The 16,761-nt window shown below is 35.0% G+C and overlaps 1 long non-coding RNA gene across 1 annotated transcript in view; it reads left to right on the forward strand.

The window, feature by feature from the left end:
- LOC308177539 overlaps positions 1–13,811 on the forward strand; it is a 56,271-nt gene extending 42,460 nt beyond the window's left edge. Inside the window, exons 9-10 of the long non-coding RNA XR_013939228.1 lie at positions 7,912–7,960; positions 13,732–13,811. This is a non-coding gene — a long non-coding RNA (uncharacterized lncRNA). The remainder of the gene's footprint in view (positions 1–7,911; positions 7,961–13,731) is intronic.
- Positions 13,812–16,761: the final 2,950 nt, after the last annotated feature.

Consider the following 16,761-nt stretch of genomic DNA (forward strand, 5'->3'; position numbering starts at 1 on the left):
TAACAGTCTCTGCCACTGACTGGAGACCCATGTAGCTGTAATTATCTTCTTAAATACATGCTAAGGGAGAAATTTTGACAATTCCACCGCTGTTTCATTTATTTGATAGCTTTACTATTGGCTGTCCCAATACATTAATTTACAATGAAGCTAAACTGAATTAGTCATATCTATAAAAGCTCTTCAGAGTTGCACTTCTTATATTAAACAGAAGTATTTCCAGCTGGTATGGCAGCTTGCGAGGCTTTTTTTGGCAGAAATGTCACGTAATTTACCAATAGTTACAAAATAAGAGTTACTTCCAATTTATTTTACAGGTCTTACTACATTGATGATAACTGCAGTTGCTCAAGGAGGTTAAGTTGATCAGATACTGCTAATACAGTTCACACAAAACATCATGTTTTTCACCTTGCTGTTCCAATTTGACCTGGTAAATGCAATATTACTCATACAGCCCTTTATGTAATGGGGTCCAGTGACTGTTCAGGCATACTATTATTTCAAAAAAATAAAAATAAACAAATGGCCAACACCTCTCGTTATGCTCTGTCTTGAAAGCCAGGAAATTCAATCATTTTGGCTTCATTATCCTCTTGAATATTAGAATGTATTTTTCCCTTCTCATCTTTGTTGATTATGAGGATATTAAGAGCATACTTGAACATGAATAGCCACTCTTGTGAATCAGCTACAATAGTATTGTTACATTTTTTAAAGTCCTTAACAAATTATGGATTTGCTCTCAAAAAAATCTCTTTCAGGTGCTTAGATCATAACTTTAAGGATGAAAGCAGGGCATTTTTGTTAACTGAGCCAAGCTGGGGTCTAATTAGAGGAACACAAATCAGTTTTTAGGGGTGAATGCTACTTGTACACTAAAGTGGAAAAATCAGCTTAACAAGAGTAGTTATTTCAGTGTGTTTATTACTCACTAGGTTACATATTAATACTCCTGATTCCTAACAGACCTACTACAACCAGCATATGGTAGTTCTTCTAGGTGTTAACCTCTGTGAAAGAGGATACTACTGTTAGAATCAAGGACTATAACTAAAATTACTCTTACTTTATCACCCCATTTGGTATCATGTTTCCAATAATCTCTCTTAGAATTTACTAATGGCTTGCCTATCCCAATATCACAGACAACATGTAAGTTTATGTTAACAACTTGATTTGCATCTCTCCATATGAACATCTACCTCTTTTTATTGTTATTCTATTCCACTGTTATTCTACCTTCTGTTAATTCAGCCACTGTCCTCAGAATTACCAACTATGACAACTTATTTATTATGTCCAACGCACGCCAAATTCTGAAGTGTAAATTTAATGAGTCTGCAGCAACTAATTGAGGTTCCACTAGTCAGAAGAAGGAAGAGCCTAACCTTTTTTCCAAAACCGAAAATCTCCATCCTTTTCTGAACTATGTTAACTTAAGTTTACTTAGTGTTTTGTTGTTGTTGTTGTTGTTTTCATACTTTTTTGGTAAACAATTAAACATACTCAGGACCCAGTGATGTGAGTGATTACTTACAGATGAACTTTTCTGTCCTACTATTTCCATATAGAAATCAATGGCCATGCGGCCATTTCCATAACCTCAGCTGCTGAATGGGAGCTACTGGTTTGAACCATCACCCTTTAAACAAAGATATATTAACTGAGTCTTTTGATTCAGCAGGGTCAACAAATGAATTCTGAAGTAAGCAAGACAGTAAAGTGTGATCTTGGGAGCCGTATTATCTCAGGCCAGGCTATAGGTTTTGGTTTGTTTGTTTGTTTGTTTTTTACCTCAACTCTGCAGATTCATTCTGTTAAAGTACATTAAGTTGCCCAATGCTATGCTAAGGGAATTAAAAGCAACAATGTCTGATAAAGGATATAGCCTTACACAGTCTAAAACAGACCATAAGGCATAAGGTTTATAGTCCTTAAATTTTGTGAGGGATATTTACAAGGGATTTTAAATTTTAAATTTCACTTTGTTGAAATTAGATAATATCAGTTGTTCCCTCCAAAATTTTCTGAACATCAAGTAAAAAATAGCAAAAATATGGCCTTCAAAGAAACAAAAATGCTATTTTAAAATCTGAGTAAAAGATTTTATAATTTAAAGTAATTCTAATATAATTGTACATTCTACTGAAAATTTTCACTTAGAAAAAAGTACCTGTTGGCAATGGAACACGTAAGTTGTGATGATGTACCCTAATGGGAAACACAACAAATAATTGTTTATAAATGCAAATTTGTTCTAGAGATCAAGGGAATCATCTTTACTGCAAAAGTAATCTTTTTGCCTTAGGATTCTTAAGCAAGATTTTCCCCCCCCTCTTTCCTTTAACTATGGTAAAACCTAGATTGTTACTGACTGGATTATATATTTTATGAGGATGCTGTTATCAAATATGATTTAAATTATATCAAAGACATTCATTCTTCTAATTGTCTAATAAAAATTCTTTTTGTATCTGTATATAAACTGTCTGTATATAAATATGGCTTTTTCTGGCTTTCCAGGTAACTAAATAAAATTTTCTGTTTTGTTACAGATATTTATTAAACTACGTATTATTTATCATCTTTGATTTTTGTAGCAGGTTTTTGCAAATATGAACTCACAGAATAAAAACATGTTCAGTTCTTGACCTTGGCTCTACTTTTTCTAAGAAATCTTGATATTGTTAATAGCTCGTGAAAGAAAAAAAAAAATCCCTTGTTTAGTTTTTGGAGTCTTTAATATTTCAAATTTATAGTGTGGATTTTCAAAAGAACGACTGCTGTGGTAGTGTCTACAATATAAAAAAGCCAACATGAGGTGCATAAAACCAATATTATGACATCCATAAATTACTGCTTTTTCATACTAAGAAGGTGAAAATTGAGTCTTTGAAGAGATTGCTATTTTTATTTAAGGTGTATCCTTCGAAATAATAAATGACAAAATACATTTGTCCTGCTGAATCTTAATCCAGTCAAGCAAAGGAATTAAAGAATACAGTGTCCTTACAAGTTGGAAGTGACAGAATGCAAGTCCTGCTGTTGTTGCTGCCTTAATTACTCATGGTTAATGATGTCTGTATTACACCCCCCCATATGACTTGCTCAAAAATAGATCAAATTAGTGAAAAGAATTGTTAATTCCTTGATGTGATTCTAAAGATTTATTTCTTCCTCAGCCCCAGGGCATGCTTTTGTGCAGCTTGACCCTATCAACTCAGTATTAGTAGCTGAAATGTTGGTATCTGAAAACAATATCCAAGTGTGTGTTTGGATTTTTCTACACTGTTGGCCTCTGAATTTATGCGCTCATGTCAAGTCACAACTTTGGTCCTGAGGCTAAGTTTATTATGTCTCACAAAGCCAAGTGGTATTTCCTATTTTCTAAGAGGTCTCTAATATTGAGAAGAAGGTTGTACAATTGGTGTTTATGGTGTTTTACAAATTAGGACATGTATGGCCCAAGCAAAAGTTCATTGTAAGGAGTTTCCATTAACTTAGGATGAAAGGAGCTGCAATCACCAATCAGTCCCTTTGCTAGACGTAATTATTTATATCTTATTGGTATTCTCCTTTGATTCCAGTTAGTTTCTCTGGAGCACATAAATGAGCTATAATAAATACTTTGAGAGCTGCGTGTATGAAAGCAAAAAGGTATCTTTACTCCCAGCTAAATGACAACTATGACATGCAGCTCAAATTGGTTTAGTGAACATGTCAAATTAAAGTACCCACTTTGACAGAGTGAATATTTTTGTAATGGTAAAATATAATTATTTTACCACTTTATGCAGATCCCATTTTATGCAGAAGTCTCTTTTTTGGGTCTAATAAAAATACTGAACATGATTCTGAACAAAAAGTGAGGTGATTAATTTTTTTTTTATTCTCCTAAATGGTTTGAAAATATTCAAACATTCAAATATTTCAAACATTCTGTGAAAGATAAGAACATGCAGTGCTGTGTGCCTTTCTAGCTAATGTGAAATTAAAATTTTCCACTTGAAGAATAGCCTAAAAGCTGGAATGGGTAGGATTTGCCCTATTCTTCCATAGTATCTGATCAAATTGTCCACTTCATGTCAACTTCTCTTAATCCTTTTTTTCCCCCCATATCCAGTATTCTCCAAAAATTCACAAGTATTTGGATATAACCATAGGTTCTTCAGTGTGCTAATTTAGTTCACATGCAGTGGTCGTCAAGGTATCCTGGTATCTATTGTTGACTCCGAGTATCAATCTGTCTCTTTGCTCATATGCATCTTTGAGAACAAATAATAAGCATTGAAAACATTGAGGGATTTTCAAATCATGAACCATATTAGTAATCTGCATTGGTTTGTAATTATCTATTGTATCTATTGATTCATAAAACCTAAGTTCTTTTCTTGGCTCTTCTACATGCTTGCTGTCCTTTACTCAATTTTTCTGTATCAGGATTTTAAAGAATGTAAACAATAGTTTGTTACCTAATCATTTTGACATTTACCATTTCAGTTTATACTTTTGTCTTTCCAATTGTCCTTATCAGCCTATTTATGGCAAGAGGCAAAATTGCCAAGATAATGAAGTATCATTGTAAGTAGTCCAGATGGAAACAGTTTTCTCAAAAGGTTGTTTATTAGAAATTTGTTTGGCAAATATGTAACCTGAATTTATACACACAGCTTCTCTAACTTTGTAAACCTTGGCATTTGTGTCTCAATTATGGCTGTGTAAAATAGGAACATTATTGTTCCATATTCTTTTCACATTCATAATTACATATCATTATTGTCTCATTGACACATTCAATCAAAGGATAGGCACATATCTGAGATGTAAGAATTTGAAGAAGCAAATGTCATTTCTTTACTGTGTTGTTGTTACAGAGGTTTTGAGCTATTATGTAAGAAAAAACTTAGATTTGCTTTCTCTGATATATTTTACATATGCTTAAAATTATAATCACAGGTACATTTTGAAATATAGCTTATTAAAATGGTTCCCACAAAAGACAAATCATAAACCAAAAAAATATTTTACATATAAAATGAAAGATGCATTTCATGCACTAATCTGGGATACCCTCTGTGAAAAGATTAGAACCTTTGAAACTGTTGATTTTCAGAAATAGACATCTGTGACCACTAAAGTAAGACTTATGCCCAAGAATTCTTGGGCCATGTGCTTTGTTTTATCTTCATTTTTATGTATATGATAATAAAACCACCACTAATATTTGTTCAAGTATTAGAAAGTCAAGAAGGAAGTCACCACTTCAGAAGTATTTTACAGTAATATTCAAAGTTATGTCAACCAAGATATATTATTTTTTCAGAAAATGTTTCTGAACTTGCTTCAAAATTCAGCCTTCCAATTTTAGATTTACGTCATGTTTTCCTGAATATTATTTCCACTGTTGTCCTTTTTATTTCCATACATTTTATAATCCTGCTATATTTCACTAAATATAATTAGGAACAGTCAGTCTAAAACTTGCCTATCAGTAAATATTTTCTTTCTTATAAGACAGGTTCATAACATAACCTTTCAAGTTATTTACAAGGCTTTTTAACAACTATAACAGATCCAGCATTGCATCAGGCCTAATATTTCAAATACATGTTAAGAGGTTGGTTTTGTAAGGTCAAAGGTGAAATCCTGGCCTCGGTTGATACAATGGATATTGTTACTGTTATGAAATCAGACCTATGTCAAGATATAATGTTATGACCAGCCGCTATTATGACTTATGTATATGATACTGAATTCTTGCTCTTTAGTTTGGCCAAATGCTCATTTTCTACCAGATGATCTGAAGTCAAAATGGGTTAGTTGACATAATAAAGATGTAATAAGGCACTGTTTTTCAGTTTTCTGAACAGAGCTGTAGGATTCTTTCTTCCAGTTACCTAACATAAATCATTTATGTTATCCAGGCGTGATGAATATTAAATGATATATGGAGGAAATCATATTAACAGACTTCTTTTATTATTGGAACAACTGCAGGGAATTATAGTCAGCCACTTGAGTGAAAGATGTGTAAGGCAAAATAATAAAATATGGAGATTGGGTAATAAATCATTTTGATCAGGAATGAATGTAATAAACATATAGAAGCTGAAAATCTAGCACTGACTAATGGAGCCATGAATTTCCAATTCCTAGAGGACTTAACTCTTCCTTCTGCTGGACACAAACAATTGCAATCATGTCATTCTATGAAAATACACCTATGCATTGAGAAAAATATCCTAAATCAAAATCTTGTATAATACATAACTGACAATATATGGTTATTTGGCACAGTAGGCCAAACTTCAAAAATGTCAGCGTATCACCTCCTCTGAGCCTTGTCTCTGAAACTGCTGGTACTTTAACTATAAAACTGTTTAACAATAACTTTTGGCTGCTTTAAAATCTGAGACATTAAAAAAAAAAAAAAAAAGTGTTATTACTGCTATTAAATACTAAATATACCTAAAATATCTTTTATTTAATATCTTTATTTGGTTTGTGGGATGCAATCTCAACCTTGTACCTGTTTATCTTTCTTTCAATCAATTTTTTTTCCTTTTTTTTAATTTGTTTTACCACAGCCTCAAGAAAATTTAAAATAAATGGGAAAATGCTGTTAGAATTGTCACATTGAATCAAATTTTCTAAATGCCAAAAAAGTGTTTTTAAGGTGATTTGTTTTTTCTTACTGAACTCACTTTTTTTTCCAGATAACACAGAAAAAAGAGTTGTTGGCTTCTTTTTCAGTTCAGAATAACAAGGGGTTACAGGAAGCCCAGAACTAAGTACCAACCTGTTCTATACTAACTTGACCTATACCGATGGCAGGTCGAGAATGACAAATTCCATCACTTGAGTGACCTTGAACAAATAAGGTTTTACCCATCTTGCTGGAAAGTGCTTAAAGATGCCCTATGTTAGAACAAGGTGCTGTTTATTGCCTGGCAATCATCAGTTGGCTGAAATTGCTTGTGAGCCTTAACTTTTATGCGTGTGTGTGAAAGAGAGAGAGAGAGAGAGAGAGAGAGAGAGAGAGAGAACAGTCACTCATAAAATCATGTTCTTAACATTTTTTCTTAAAAGAGTTGACTTGACCTTTGTCCAGTCAGGAGGTCTGATCCAGTAAGCAAAGCACATGTCTGGAACCAAAGTGTGTGTGTATGCTGAAGGTGGAGGGGGGGAATAACCATTTTATTTAGTGTTCTTACTCTGACTTACATTACAGTTCTAGAGTAAGTACATACACTTCTTTCTCTCTCTCTCTCTCTCCCTCTCTCTCTCTTTCTCTCTCTCTCTCCCTCTCTCTCTCTCTCTCTTTCGTATTTGAGAAACAGACTGCTATATTACGGAGTGTTTAATGTGTTTTCCGTTGTTGGCAGACAAGCTGTCTCAGTGGTGTAAATATGTGAAGCAGAAAACTGTATATACTTACCTTTCTTCTCTACTAGATTAGACCTGAGATGGCCCATTTTGTTTCCTTTGCTTTTCCTATGCCTTGTCTATATCCTTACTCCTATTCCTACACTTTATTTCCTACTGCCTTAAAGTATAGCAGCAGTTGGGTTCATAACATGAAAATAAAGTATCCTTGTTGAAAGAAAAGACCATGTAATGTCAGGGAGAGAAAGCCTACAGTAACGTATAGGCCTAATGTAAGGATGTCCATCAATACAATACCCACATATTACTTAAGACCTCTAACGATTGCATCTTTACATGAAAGTGGACTCTATCATTTCTGAATAATTTTGTTGGGAGTATCATTGTCTATGAGGCAAATTCTTTCAATTCACTTACTCTTGTAGAAAGATGTTTGAGACCTCCAGTGATTTCTAGTTCTACTTCCTTCATAATTTTTCTTCTACTTCATAATTTTTCTTACCTTTCTGTTTTTATTTACAGACCAAAAGAACTGTGATTTTTCAGACTATTGCCTGTGGCTCTTTCACAAGTAAGTGACCTGTAACGTCTAATTATTATGTACCTAATTAATTGTATAACAGCCAAACATGATTTATATTTACATCTCAAGAAAATGCAAAACTTGTTACCTCAAAAGAACTCAAGAGACCAAAAATAGACAATTGTCTTTGTGTTTTAGTAATGGACGACAGTAAGAACATGGAGACTGCAGAGTTCTAGAGTCACAATGGCAATTTGTGAAGCTGCTGTCCTACATTCCTGAGTGGAATAACACCTACACACACACTGGCATCATGTTCCACTGTCAGAACATACTATAACAGTGTCATTTTTGGTGTTATTTTTGTTTCATTTAATACCAAAAAGAACTGTCCTTTCATTTCTTAGTTTTACTTTAAAAAATCCAAACAAGCTAGTGGGGGATGATGAATTAGTAGACTGAATGAAATCAGTCAGTCTGAAACAGACAATCTGTTTCAGTGCTTTGCAATCCCAGCTCTCCTCCCTCTCCATCTAGAGACCTTTGTATCTCATCATATCCTCTGTTGACAGGAGAAAACAGATTTTCTTTTTCTCCTTCTTTTCAGGTATTTTTAGTGTACATAAAGTTTTGTACTACACCTGTCCTTCCTAGATTAACCAAATCCACTTCCTTCAAACATTTTTCATATTTTATGCTTGCAGGTTACTTCTTATTATTGCTTTCCTGGGATTTTCTCCATTTGGTCCACTTAAAAATCAAACAAAAGTCCTTGAACATAAAAATTAATGGACCAATAAGTATAATAATTTGAGGATAGAATTGTAGTTATTTTACTTTAATATTAACGCTTCAATATTAAGAACAACAATAAACTTTCTTAAAGCAATAGAAAAGTCCAGCTGAATAGAGGGGGGGAAAGGACTAAGAATAATAGCAAATTCATACTCATTTGTATTTTTATTTCTGTGCTTTACATTACTACCTTTTAGAATTAGTTTAAATTCTAATTTAGAATTAAATTTAGAATTGACTGTGAGCTGTTCATGGCAGGAGTGACTTGGTTTGTATACTTCTCCTATAATGAGACTCCACCTCACTAAAAGTTCTGAAAGCTTTGTTACAAATTACTTCTTCACTGTGGCAAGTTCCAGCCAAAACCTAGTGGTTTCTCACTATTATTTATTATTATTATTTATTATTATTATTTACCTGGGGAACTATAGGCCTGTCAGTTTGACCTCAGTGCCAGGAAGGCTCATGGAGCAGATTATCTTGAGGGTCATCACGCGGCACTTGCAGGGCAAGCAGGCGATCAGGCCCAGTCAGCATGGGTTTATGAAAGGCAGGTCCTGCTTGACGAACCTGATCTCCTTCTATGACAAAGTGACGCGCTTGGTGGATGAGGAAAAGGCTGTGGATGTGGTTTACCTTGACCTCAGTAAGGCTTTTGACACCGTTCCCCACAACATTCTCCTCAAGAAACTGGCTGCTCGGTGCTTGGACTGGCGTACGCTTCGCTGGGTTAAAAACTGGCTGGATAGCCGGGCCCAGAGAGTTGTGGTGAATGGAGTCAAATCTGGTTGGAGGCTGGTCACTAGTGGTGTCCCCCAGGGCTCAGTACTGGGGCCGGTCCTCTTTAATATCTTTATCGATGATCTGGATGAGGGGATCGAGTGCACCCTCAGTAAGTTTGCAGATGACACCAAGCTAAGTGCGTGTGTCGATCTGCTCGAGGGCAGGAAGGCTCTGCAGGAGGATCTGGATAGGCTGGACCGATGGGCTGAGGTCAACTGCATGAAGTTCAACAAGGCCAAGTGCCGGGTCCTGCACCTGGGGCGTAACAACCCCAAGCAGAGCTACAGGCTGGGAGATGAGTGGCTGGAAAGCTGCCTGGCCAAGAAGGACCTGGGAGTATTGGTTGATAGTCGGCTGAATATGAGCCAGCAGTGTGCTCAGGTGGCCAAGAAGGCCAACAGCATCCTGGCCTGTATAAGAAGCAGTGTGGCCAGCAGGTCTAGGGAAGTGATTGTGCCCCTGTACTCGGCTCTGGTGAGGCTGCACCTTGAGTACTGTGTTCAGTTTTGGGCCCCTCGCTACAGGAAGGACATGGAGGTGCTCGAGAGAGTCCAGAGAAGGGCGACCAAGCTGGTGAGGGGTCTGGAGAACAAGTCTTACGAGGAGCGGCTGAGGGAGCTGGGCTTGTTCAGCCTGGAGAAGAGGAGGCTCAGGGGCGACCTTATCACTCTCTACAGTTACCTTAAAGGAGGCTGTAGCGAGGTGGGGGTTGGTCTGTTCTCCCACGTGCCTGGTGACAGGACGAGGGGGAATGGGCGAAAGTTGCGACAGGGGAGTTTTAGGTTGGATGTTAGGAAGTACTTCTTTACCGAAAGGGTTATTAAGCATTGGAACGGGCTGCCCAGGGAGGTGGTGGAGTCACCATCCCTGGAGGTCTTTAAAAGATGTTTAGATGTAGAGCTTAGCGATATGGTTTAGTGGAGTACTTAGTGTTAGGTCGGAGGTTGGACTCGATGATCTTGAGGTCTCTTCCAACCTAGAAATCTGTGATACTGTGATACTGTGATATTATCCTGCCCTGCTGTGTTTATTTTTTTAAAGGCTTTTCTATTAGCCTATAGATAACTTGTTTCTAAGCAAAAGTGATTCACTGGAAAGACTGCAGTGAGCCAAAGCCAACAGAAGTGTGATTCAATTAACAATCCATTATACTTAAAAACATAACATCAAAGGTCTAAAGAGTATCTCCTGTTAATTCATAAACATATATTTTGGAATTAAACCTATTAAAATCTGCTCTACTAAACTAACCTGTTTGGAAAGCAGTTTTAAAATCATTCACTAGATACTCATAGTAAGAATCATGCGTAATCAATCATTACAAGTATTGTATTGTCATTTGATGATGTTATTCGGCTGAAGTTACTCAGTACATTCTTTGGATTAGATTCACCTACAGCACCAACTGCAATGTGATTCTGTTCCTTCTTGGGTATGTAGCTGACAATAAACAAACAAGCAAACAGTGATAAGATGAAGGAGTTATTCAGTGTTCCAGGGAAAGAACTGAAAAGTGCAAGAGTGCTAGTAAGATGCATGTTGAGTATGTAAATTTGAGAGGACTTAGCAACCTCAAGTAAATGACATGCTGGAAGTTCGTTGTGGTCAAGGACTACCATGCCTTGTGTCTACAAGGCTGAAAGTGTTAATGAGCCAGAACATATTGAAAACTTTAAAACTGACTTCCTGAAATATATCTATTTGACTTTTAAAATATCATAAGATAAAAGAATTTTCTGCTGAATTGTACAGATCAATACATAGTTAATTATATAAAATAATACAAGGATTTTTCAATAGGATGTATACTTAAATAATTCTATTCAATAAAATTAAAACACTATCAACCCAAAAGTACATTTAACTGTGTCACGGCAGCTCAAATAAATTGTTTTGTTACATTTCTTTTATAGCACAGTGTGTCTTAAACAAATTCCCATTAAAAATAGATACAGCAAACTTTTCATTTTAGATATTAGATAACAAGATGTTACAAAATATTTCAGACAGTGTGGTCCAGTTCCTGAGCTGGAGGCTCATTTTTCTTGTTTTTGAAAAAGGCCAGCTCCATTGCTTTTACAATACTTTCATTGTGATGATCAGTTCTGAGTTTGGAAAAGAGGATATGAGGCTAATCCAGCACTGATCCCAGGTTTTGAGGTGTTTTGAGGGGGGGAGGGAGAGTAGAAATACCAGCTGAATACAATATTATTGGTAATGGCTTCCTGGAACATAAGTTGAATTCATTTACTCATACCTTGGTATTATCAAATGACCTTATAAACACAAGATAATTAGTAAGCTACTATTTCAGTAAAACTTCCAATATTGTTGTAAATGGATAGAAAGGAACAAACCTGAGAATAGTGCCAATCATCCTGCTGCATATTAATTAAGTTTAGTATAGCATTTTCTTCTGTGAACCATAATATCAATGTGCTAGTCTATTACTTTCATGGAATCTGCTTTTCTATATGTGTAACGGTTTGGAACAAAAGTTATCCCTTTGAAAACCATCAGGGATAAATTTGTGCCTGAAGGAAGAATGGGGCTATGATTGTATATACTTGACAGAGTTGTTATGCTTGTTATAAATATTGACGTTATTATAAATTGAAAGTAGGAGTGCCTGTATGAGCTTGTGGATTTACTTTGTGGTTTATGATTGTGTTTATGGAAATATGACATAACAGACACCAAAACTGAACTATAAATAAACTATTCCTAAAGTCATTAGTCCATGAAAGCAGTGCTTATGTGGGATTTAAGAAGTCCAGTAACCAAAAACTGTCAAAATCAAGGAGTTCTAAAACACTTTAAGGAGTTTTAAAATGCTTTAAAACACTGAGTCTTTTAAAGAGAAAGATTTAGCTCAGTTATTTAAACAGTGTTTGTCAATATGGATTAGGAAGAATTTAGAGATTAGATGTAGATGAAGACATTCAAAACTTTTTAGCAGAAGCAGGGACAGCAGGCTAAACTCCTAAAAAGTGGAATAAAACAGCTAAGTTTAAGCAGGCAATATGGCTACTGTTTTTTGCACTGTCAGAGTCCTGCAGAAACACATAATTCTTGCAACTCATTCCCTTCAATTACAAGGAAGGATCCAGGCTTATTTAGGCAAGTGTTTCCAAATTTTAGAGAGCAACCAGTGTGCAAATATGTGGGTGCTAATATGGCAAGGAAATCATTAGACCGAAAGAACTATATTAAAATATCATCCTTACAAAGGAGTATGACAGTGTTAGCTCTTGATATTTCTTAACCCAGTAGCGTGAAAATCCAGATTTATCCATTTTATAAAAAAAATGTATTACTTGCTTTGTTGCCCTCTCCATATTTCTTTAAATCTTACTGGGCTTAAGAGCATATAACTATTAATAAGCCATATTATTACCAACAAAATAATTAAGTAATGCATAAAAATGCAGTTTCATCTGCATGAAAAATTTCAGGTGCAATCTGTAATTTAAGTTGTAGGCAAATATATATATGTATGAATTTGGGGAAAAAAATGTATTTTTCCTACAGAAAGAGAATCTTTGCTAGGAATCCAAATCTATTTCACATTTGACCATACCAGTAATCATTCCACTTCTGCTATCGGTCTTTTTAACTTGGAACCAAGGGTGCAAGAATTTGAAGTAATGTGTAGAAAAGAAGGAAGACAGGAGAAGGTTCATTCTGTTGCTGACTTGCATTACCGTGTGATTTGTAATGGTAGTGAGATTAAAAAAATATATTTTGCTAATCAAAATGGTAAAACAGTTTACACAGTCAAACATCATGATTGCAAATCAAAGCACTAAGGAACACAGACTGGGAAGAGCTAGCCTAAATTTAGAATCGCATGAGGTGCTGTGATGATTTTGAACAGTATCTGACCTCTAGCTGTATAAAATTATAAGTTTGGAGGATATTTGAATCCGTATAAGCTAAAGTTTGTTTCTAGCGAAACAAAGCTATGTTTAAAATAGAATACTTCCAGAGTTACCATAACTTTTTGCTTTTCTCAAAATCCATCAGGAAGAGCAATATATTGTGTAAAAGACTGCCTCATTCACAGCAATGTAGTGTCTTATGAGATCTTTGCAAATACTAAAAAAAATTATGCCATTAAATTTTCAGTGAAATTTTTCATTTCTATAAAATGAGAATTTAAGAAACTTCTGGGAAAGTACAAATTGTCTCATGTACCTTTGGACATTTGTTTACAGTCTCATTTATTCTTTTTACCCTAGAAAACAGCCATGAGAGGGTGAAAATACCAGATAATACTGAAAGCATTTTCTTAGAAAATGAAGACACGGGATCAACTTTTTGATCAGGTTGATTGAGATAGGTAGGTTCAACCTACTTGTTATTGGATTGAACCCTGTCAGATTTCTGGGTATTCAAACCTGAGTTTTCTTCTTTTTCTAACTTAACAACTTTTTCACTGAAACTTTGTTTCTTGTGTATAATTCTGCACTGATTTTTTCTGAGGAGAATTTTGCAAGTGTGTGTAATGTCAAAGAGTGCAGGGTCCTTGCCATTAGTAGATGGATTTATAAATGTTTTAATCAGAATTTATGGTATAATTTATGAGAAAACACTTGAAAATGCATATGTAAGTAGCTCCTTGGTGAATGATCATTTCTTCATTATGAAAACACTATGCAAAAATATTTTTAAATGTAATTAACATTCCAGAGATTTATTAGACAACAAAATCACCTCCTTACCAAGTGAATCTGATGTGAATGAAAAATGACGTTCAGCATACCATATGTTGAAGTTTTTCTTATTTTTCAAATACATAAAAATTTGAAAATAACTTTTGATTTAGTTCTAAATGAGCTGCTCAATGTTTTTGTTTAGTTGATAGGTGAAATTAAAAATAAATCTTATTAACACATCCATATTTGTTATAATATTTCTGTAGTTCTCCATGGAAAAAAATGACAAATGCCCAAAACTTCAGAAGTTTTATTTAAAAGAAATACATCCTCCATAAAGCCTGAAAACAAGATACATTTTTTGCTAATCTCTATACATATATATAGAATGAATAGATGAGAAATGGCTTACTGATTTGATTATTTCCGCTTAAGTACAAGTAAAATCAGTTGAACAGGGTGTCACTTAATAACTGGTCTCCCCAGCTAGAAACTGCTTGTTCCCCTGCATAGCCCAGCACGCCTTAAAATGATAAGTTTTTGATAATAACCCTAGTCACAGGCCTGCAGTCAAAATAGATAATGGGAATAGAAATGTAAAGTGCTTAGCTTAAGTAAGGTTTTAAGTAAGCAAATGGTAAGAGGAACTGAAGCTGACAAAATATTGGAATGGAGGAAACTGCAAATGCAGAATACGATGCAGAATATAATTCAGAAATGCAGAATACAAGTCAGCTGAAGCAATAAAGCAAAGGAAGCCATAGTAAAAACTGAGGTTACAGTTACTAGCACTGAATACAGCAGCAACTAAACAGATTAAACTTCTCAGCTGTAGAATGCAGGAGATGTGATTCAGGGAAAACAAAAGTAGGAGAAAACTGTGCTAACTCCCCACAATCAGCTCAATTCTTAAAGGATAATAGCAAAATATCTCCCGATGAAAAGCTTATCCACTAGGACATGCATGGTCTTCATGTTCTTAAATAAGCATTGAGTTACATACCAGGATTTTTCTTGAGTCAGAAAAGTGGACAGAAAAATCTGCTCTGAAGTTTACCTGTGCCTGTCGCCAGTGGAGACTGATATTTCATGGGTTTTTATCTCAATGGAATTTTGTGACTGATTTGGGGGCAGACTTGGTAATCTACCATTTCACAACTATAATATTCACAGGAAAATCCCAAGAGATATTTCTGAGTTTCCTGCCTTCTCACTATAGGCATTTGTCTCAGTCTGTCTGTCTGTCTCCACCTCTCCCTCTCCCTGTTTGTTGCTCACACACACAAATACACAAGTATTATTTAAAAACAAAATCCTTCACTTTAGTGAATGTGATTGATTATAATGTTGTCAATGTCGTATTATGACTCATAATGACTCATAATATGTCGTTTGCCTTAAAACTGAAGTTACTGATACCTAGATACAGTTAGCTATTTAAGAGTAAGAGTTTTCTAAAAATAAATAAATTGAAAAATGAGTAAGTTCTTTCTTAAGCATCACAGTTGCTAGTGAACCTTTGAAAATGTGATCTATACCTCTGTGAAATCAAAAGACAATTAAAAACAAATCAACTCTATTCTTTAGTATATGCTGAGAAGGCTTTGGGGTGTGACTCGATTATGCAGTGTGAATATTGGTGATCAATATTGCTATATCAATTCATTAATATTTATTTTATTTTTAGTCCCCATAAACTAACTGTGGGCCAGGACATGTCATGCTCAGCACTCTAATGTATAAAACAGCAGTCCACGGCCAGACATGTCTAGTGAATGAGACACTGATACTCTAGATGAAATTAGGAGTCATCTGCCTGAGCCATGTAAATTATGATTCCTGTTTCTTATTTAATCAATATCACACTGAAAGCTTTTCATTATCAATCATATTTGTCATCTCTGGTGCTGAAAAGTCAAATATGTCCCTTTGTACCATTCCAAGCAAAGTTAATGGAGAAATAAATTTGAAATCCACTTGCACTCTGAATTTGTTTCTAATCACAGATGGGCCAAACATCAGCGATATAGCAGTATGCTTTGGCAGCGGTTAGTTTTAAATGTACCTTGAGACTGAGCAGACTTGAGATGAATGGCTCAAACTATAAGTCTGTTGCCATCTTCAAGCGAAATGACAGTGCTGATGGTCTATGCGAATTCAAGGAAGGGGGAACTCAAGGTCAGCTCTCATTAGTGATCCAAGCAACATAATTTGGGTGTTTCTGGTGCTTCCTGAAAAGCAATTTTTTCCTTGGGGAAGAGAACAAGGAACCTGCCTAAAGTATTTACTCTTACATTAGTTGTTAACATGCTCTTGCTGCTTTAACAAATACTCAAAGTGTTCTGATATAGTTTTGTAAATATTGCATAGTAGGAACTGAAGAGAAAAAAAAAAGAGAGATTTTTGGTTTGGTTTTGTATCTCTAATCTCTGTTCCTGCAGGGTGTCTAACTAATGATGATTTGCTGTTTGGAGTTCAATTAAGAAAAAGTTAAATTTACAAATTCTTAGTGTTCATGCAGTTAAATGAAAATAGGCTTAGTAGAACCTGCTTGTGTATGCAGAGCAGAAATCTATAATATTGACAATCCAATAAAAAGCAATAAGTATAAAA

Source organism: Anser brachyrhynchus (genome assembly GCF_964034855.1).
Source record: "Anser brachyrhynchus genome assembly, chromosome: 14".
NCBI lineage: Eukaryota > Metazoa > Chordata > Aves > Anseriformes > Anatidae > Anser > Anser brachyrhynchus.